This window comes from Babylonia areolata, chromosome 4 (assembly GCF_041734735.1).
Source record: "Babylonia areolata isolate BAREFJ2019XMU chromosome 4, ASM4173473v1, whole genome shotgun sequence".
Taxonomy (NCBI): Eukaryota; Metazoa; Mollusca; class Gastropoda; order Neogastropoda; family Buccinidae; genus Babylonia; species Babylonia areolata.
Window position 1 is genome coordinate 43,328,658 of NC_134879.1, and position 7,500 is coordinate 43,336,157.

The following is a 7,500-nucleotide window of genomic DNA, read 5'->3' on the forward strand; positions in this document are numbered from 1 at the left end:
AAACTTAGGAACAGTCCTTTTACGTCATGCACACTCAGGAACAGTCCTTTTACGTCATGCACACTCAGGAACAGTCCTTTTACGTCATGCACACTCAGGAACAGTCTTAACGCTATGCAGTCTTAGGAACAGCCTTTACGCTGTGCAAACTTTGGAACAGTTTTAACGCTATGAAAACTTCGGAACAGTCTTTCGCAATGCAAACTTCGGAATCAGTTTTAACACTATGCTGACTTAGGAACAGACTTAACGCTATGCAAAATTAGGAACAGCCTTTACGCTATGCAAACTTGAATCTGCTAGAACGGCTCTTTCAGACCAGCCTTGGCGATAAGTATACGGGTCTAGGTATCGATTGTTGTTCGGCGTGCCAGTAGCTCGTAAGAATAAGTCTCCTTGAGGGCAAGCACCGTTTAAATTGCTTCACGCTTTTTAACCGGTAAACGTCGTGGGAGATTGGTGTGGATGGGTGGGTGGGTGGGTGGATGGGTGCGTGCATGCGTGTGTCTGTGTGCATGCGTTTGTGTATGTGCCTCTGTGTGTGTGTGTGTGTGTGTGTGTGTGTGTGTGTGTGTGTGTGTGTGTGTGTGTGTACACGCACACTATCATAATGACACACCTTCAATAAATACATAGATGCATACATCTTTCAGCTGTTGCCAACGTGTTCTGACTTGTGAAAGGACCGAGTGAGGTTGGTGGAGTGACTGAGTGTGTATGTATGTGAGTGTGTATGTATGTGAGTGATGAGTTTATGTGCTGCAAGAAATGACACGGTTTTTGGGTGTGTGTGTGTGTGTGTGTGTGTGTGTGTGTGTGTGTGTGTGTGTGTGTGTGTGTGTGTGTGTGTGTGTGTGTGTGTGTGTGTGTGTGTGTGTGTTTTACCAAGTCAACACTGATTCGATTAATGAAGTTATTATGATGCATAGCTTAATGAATGGTCATGTTCTAAAAAATGATATTGCGCTTTATGTCTTCAGTGTTACGTACGCTGGAGACAAAAGACAAATTTCTGTGAATTCAGTTTACAGACGATTAACTTGCATCTTGTCTCACTTCTGTTTATTATATATATCCTTACATGCATACCTAGGCATGTATGCACATAATATGCATAATAAATATACACATAAAACACACCTGCACATTTAAATCAGTGTAAATGAGTTAGAGAGAGAGAGAGAGAGAGAGAGAGAGAGAGAGAGAGAGAAACTGAAATTGAAATTGAAACTTAAATTGAAATTGAAATTGAAATGATATATTTATTCAGAAGACCATCGCCCCATTCTGCATGGACCTGAACGAGTAAGTTACAATCGAAACAATAATATAATTATACAAAGAAAACATCTTATCAAGCAAAATGTATAACTAACAGCAACTGCACGTATTTTTAAGGCTTTATGTAAACATAGTAAAATTATAGTAATAAATTCCATATTATCTCTTTGTTGGGTGGTGAAAACAAAAGGCTCAGCCGAAATATTCATGGATCACGGTGGTATTTTCTTAGAAAGAACAGACACATATACAGACAGACAGACAGAGACAGAGAGACAGAGAGATACAGAGAGAGAGAGACAGAGACAGAGAGAGAGAGTGCGAATGCGAATGGTTAATTCATCAGGCCATGGCCCCCCATGAAGGGGTAAGTGAACAAATACCATTACAAAACTTTCAAGAATAAAATCAGATTTCAACAAAATAGCACTTGAAATGCGAAACAATAATTCATGACGCACTACGAGATTAGAATGTCTCTAAGTTTGAACGCTTTGTATAAGAAACATGACAGATTACGCTCATCACGTTGTCAGTCTTGTGGGTGACCTCAGAAGACTTAATCTAAGGGCACACGGAAATTGGTAGCACTTGGAAGGAATAAATTTAAGTGTAATCTCACTTAGAGCTGGACAGCATAAAACAAAATGTGATTCATCTTTCTTGAATGTTATATATAATGGACATATCAGATTTCTTTCATTATGTGTGTGTGTGTGTGTGTGTGTGTGTGTGTGTGTGTGTGAGAGAGAGAGAGAGAGAGAGAGAGAGAGAGAGAGAGTATTACGTTTAGAAAGGAGTGGCCGAGTCTGAGACATTAACACAAAAAGTTAAACTTTTCCATCACGGTGGACAAATCCCAGTCCCTTCTCCCTCTCCGTCCCCCCCTCTCGCCCCCCCCCCCCTCCCCACCCAAACCTCTCCTCCTTCTCGTCCTTCAAGATATGAAGAGAGTGTGTGCTAAACTGCACGTACAAAAAGAAAAGAAAAAGAAAAAAAGAAAAGAAAAAAAAACAGTTCATGAGTGAACATCGTCTGGACGGCTGAAGGTCTGCACAGAGTTCACGTGATTCACGTGTTTCATGCGATGAAAAAGGCATTTCATGTCAAGGATGACAGGTTGTTGATTTCACTGGGTTATTTTTCCAAGTCTGTGTGCAGGTTTGTCATTCATGCTCCTTTCGGCAACATTCACAAGTTCTCCCTTCGAGACGGAATGTGTAATGGTCACAACAATGAGTGGACGTTCACTCCCTCAGTCACACAGAGGAGAGGAGGGGAACAAGTGTGGATTACTGCCTTCCTTTCGTCAGTCCTGCTGCCTCCAATGGAATGAGTTCAAATCTTGTTCAAGTGGCAGTGGACAGTGTGCAAAGTTGTTGTGTTGACGGACGCAATAGCCGAGTGGTTAAAGCGTTGGACTGTCAATCTGAGGGTCCCGGGTTCGAATCACGGTGACGGCGCCTGGTGGGTAAAGGGTGGAGATTTTTACGATCTCCCAGGTCAACATATGTGCAGACCTGCTAGTGCCTGAACCCCCTTCGTGTGTATATGCAAGCAGAAGATCAAATACGCACGTTAATGATCCTGTAATCCATGTCAGCGTTCAGTGGGTTATGGAAACAAGAACATACCCAGCATGCACACCCCCGAAAACGGAGTGTGGCTGCCTACATGACGGGGTAAAAACGGTCATACACGTAAAAGCCCACTCGTGTGCATACGAGTGAACGCAGAAGAAGAAGTTGTGTTGTTTTCTGTGGACTAGAGCCAACAGACGTTGTCGTCTGCAGTGTGTGTGGGGGTGGGGGTGGGGGGCAAACTGGTTGTGTAACGGCTGCTTGTACATGTGTCCAAGTTCAGGATTCCACGTGTTTAGGACTGCGACCTGTTTGGTTCAAGCAGTTTTTTCTATGGAACATTTCACAATGGACTGCACAGATAATCAGAACAACAAGAAAATCTTACGAGAAGTCCTGTCTGTGCATGTTAATTTTGTGACTTAATCCGCATCAAAAATGATTAAAATAACGTTCAAAATAAGATAAGTAAACCACTGAAAATGAGTTACAACATCTACTAATGGTAATATCGTTTATCTATGGACAACAAATTCCCCTATGATGAATAATAACAGTTATTATCATTACTCCTGAGCGACTGCACTGGCAACTCCAATAATAACTTATTGGTTTATTATTAGATTGGGACAGTAAAAAGCCGCGAGGATTATGAAACGTCCCAAGAACTGAACTGAACTGAAATATTGCCAGCAAAACAGGTCCATGAATTCAGGACGCTAAAATAGGACTTCACCCTGTCTTCAGTGATATGAGTACATCGGAAGGAAGAGTCAGTGTCTTCTCAGCTCTATGACTTCACAGACTGATCACAGGTGACTGTCAACGAAGCGGAACAATAAAGTAAATGGAGTGAAACGATAATGAGAAGAAAGAACATGGCGGGGGAAGAAGAATCAGAGCAGAGAGGACTGGACTGCCCCCTTTCAGTTTCTGAACTGAAACCCGGCCGACTGCAAGCACCAATGGTGAGTACCGTGCAAGAGCATGTTGGCAAAAGTTTATATCAGTATCAGGACGCGAATACTGGTTGTCCTTTTTATTGAGACCGTGTGTTGTGTGAGTTTGCACCAGTGTGTGTGTGTGTGTGTGTGTGTGTGTGTGTGTGTGTGTGTGTGTTGCCAGTCGTTTTGTCAGTCTCACACTGCTGCTAATATAAATCTTTACCGTTTTTTTTTTGTTTTTTTTTATCAAGCTCTGTTCATCTGTGCTACATCTTTGCCATTAGTAGCCGAAAAACAACAACCGAAGTCGCAATTCGACTGAATGGTTATCTTGCCAGACTGGATAGGGCGTGGGCAGAGCTATGTGACAGCAAAAGAGGTGACGCCTAACAGAAACGCTAAGGAACCATAGCTTCAGTTGCTGCGTTAGGGCTGGTGACAAGTTAGATGATGAGAAACAATCACGATAGTTCCTTTTCTATTATTGTAAAAGTATTGGTGTTAAGTGTCAGTGTCAATATCTTTTTCACTGCTTGACTCGATTTTGGTTTGGTTCAACTGTCACTGTTGGCTCCGCTCAGCTGTGATATATTGTCAATGGCGTGGGTTGCAAGTTGAACAGACATTGAACAGCATGTCTGAAGCTGCCAAGCCGCTACATCTTGCTTTTGCGAAGAGTTTGTTTATATCGTGTTGAAATGATGTACTATAAACATAAGAAGTGAACTAAGATGAAAAAAAACAACAAAAAAACTACGCTGTTTTTACGATTTAAAAAGACAATGGACTTCTTCAATTCCAAAATCTGATTTAGATTTTCCTGCAGTCATTTTGTTTTTGTAAGAAAATGAGAGGAAAACAAAACCCACACACCAAAAAAAAAACACACAAAAAACAAGCAAACACTTAGACACTGCCTTGCCAACTAATTGCGAAAGGAGAGGAGCAGACCGAAAGAGAGGAGGGGCGGGGGAACAGAGCTGGGAATGAGAGGGCAGTGTCAGCAACAATGAAGGCCAGTTATAAACGTTCCCAGTACTGCATTCAGTCTAATTTTTGGATGCATTGGAATGATTATTCACCCAAACCCTTGAATGTGTTGGCAGCTTGGCATGCTCATCTTTGGGAACACTCAGGTTTCATGGTTTTTCCATTAAGCAAACTCTTATGCAAGCACATGTATCTTTTCCAGCAAGTACCCCTAGTCAGGATTTGTTTTTGTTTAGAATAACTGTTCATTGAACGAGACGTGTGCCAGTGTTTGTTTCTAATGTTCAGCATGTCAGCTTTGCTTTGCTACTCGACAATAATGGTTTTGGCAACGTTCAACTCGACAAAATGTTTGCAACTTCCTCTCGATATGTTCACAACAATATCGAGAAAAAAAGTGTCCATTGAAATGGAAAATACTGTTTTTGCCATTTACAACGTTTAGGTGCATTCTTCATCATCAAGGTGATTTTATAGCGTATGTGTTTGGCTACTGTCTTTATGCACTAAATGGAAATTGTTGGATTCCCTTGAAGACCGTCGATGGTTTACGTTAAGAACATACTACGAGCTGAACGAGGCCTGAATGACACGAACATCTTACGGGATGCTTTCGGAACAACCATGAAACCAAACTAGAAAGGCTATATATTTGTTATTGTTGTTGTTGATAAAATGAAGCATGCATGTGGCGTAAAATGTTGGTTTATTGTAGTTTGCATTTAGATCACACTCTCGCTGCCTATTAAGTACACAATATTTTACTGTCATTCACTGAAACTGCGGCAAAAGTAACGAACGCGTGCACAGACATGGTGTGACTGTTCTATTTCTTCTCGTGCATTTTCAAAAATTTCTCTTTCATAAAATGAATCTGAGGGACGATAACAACCCTCGCTGGTGTAACTGTGACGTTTGCGTCAGACGGAAATGCGCATACGCATGCGTATGTGAATCATTTTCCAGAACGTAATGAGTGATTTACAAAGAGGGTATGGTTGTTAAGAAACCCACCTTTAAATCTACCGAGAAAACTCGCTCTCTCTCCATCTCTCTGTCTCTTGTGTTTGTGGGGGTGTAAGAGAGAGAGAGAGAGAGAGAGAGAGAGAGAGAGAATTTCCGACTTAACCCCTTCAATTTGTCTGCCGCAGTTAATCTACTCTCTATCTCCGAGTCTTTCTTCCTGTTAATCTCTGTCACTCTCATTCTCTCTGTATCTTTGTGTCTGTCTCTCAGTCTACCCCCCCCCCCCCCCCCTTTCTCTCTCTTTCAGTCTCCTCCCCCAAACCCCAAACCCTGGGATTTGTTGTAGTGCATCTTTAACAGATTCAGATTTGCAAAGAAGTTGAACGATTTCACTTCCGAAGTCTCTCCCTCTATCTTTTCTCCCATTCAACATCCCTTCCTGCACACACACGCGAGCACGTACACACACACACACACACACACACACACACACACACACACACACACACCCTCTCTCTCTCTCTCTCTCTCTCGCACGCACACACACACACACACACGCACACACACACACACACACACACACACACACACACACACACACACACACCACGCTTCCTCCCCTCGCTCTGCCCCCTGCCACCTTCCCAGTCCTACAACCGTTTAGTTCTGGAATTCGTTCACCCCGGTACACACACCCCTTGACCTCTCGCCCCCCCCCCCCACCCCCCCCCCCCCCCCTCCCCCCCAACTCCCCAGAAAGTCTGCCCATCAGTGTATATAGTGTATAGTTTATATAGTGATCGGCACCAGACAGGTCGTTAAGTCCATCCTGTACCTCACAATCACTACGGCTAATGATGTCCCGGCTCTTGTGGTCCCATTGTCGAACACTGGTGTTTTTGTTAACCTTTGTTTGGACACGTTCCTTCACGTACGACGCACATGTGAGACTGTATCAATAGGTCTGGTCTTTGTGCGATTGTGTGTGTGTGTGTGTGTGTGTGTGTGTGTGTGTGAGAGAGAGAGAGAGAGAGAGAGAGAGAGGGGAATGAGTGAGTGCGTGCGTGCATCAGTGTACTTGTAATCCCATGGCAGTTAATTGCCGACCAAATATACATGTCTCTAAACGCTTGCTTTCTGGAAGTCAAGGGGGGGAAAAGAAAGAAAAAAAAGAAAGGAAAATATCAGAATTAACTTTTGTTTTCAAGAAAGAATGAAGAAAGAAAGAAGAAAGGAAGGATGGAAGGGGTGAAATAAAAGAGTGAAGGAATGAGGAGAGATATCAAAATGAAAAAAAAAAAGACATTGTGACAGACGTTAGAAGATGGAAAGTGGAGAAAGAAAGAAAGAACGAAACAGAGAACGAGGTATGAATGAATAAAAAAAAATTTTAAAATAAAAATTTAAAAAAACCAACACCGGGCGAATATAAAAATTATATCAACCGACGAAAGATAAGGGGAAAGAAAAGGCACCCATGAATTTAGAGACACTAGCATGGGTGAATAAAATTAATGAGCAAATAAATTTAGTAAGTGGGCTTGAATAAATGGATAAACAGATGAATCCACAGACCTACACTAACAAACGTATACAGATAGCAAACACACACACACACACACACACACACACACACACACACACACACACACACACACGCGGAAACCTGTATATATTAACATCACACAACAACATAACTCTGTCTATCAACAACAAACAAAGACATCAGTATGAACACT

The 7,500-nt window shown here is 42.3% G+C and overlaps 1 protein-coding gene across 1 annotated transcript in view; it reads right to left on the reverse strand.

Annotated features, from left to right (window-relative positions):
• Positions 1-7,500, reverse strand: part of LOC143281199 (uncharacterized) — a 48,467-nt gene that overhangs the window by 40,746 nt on the left and 221 nt on the right. The window lies entirely within an intron of this gene.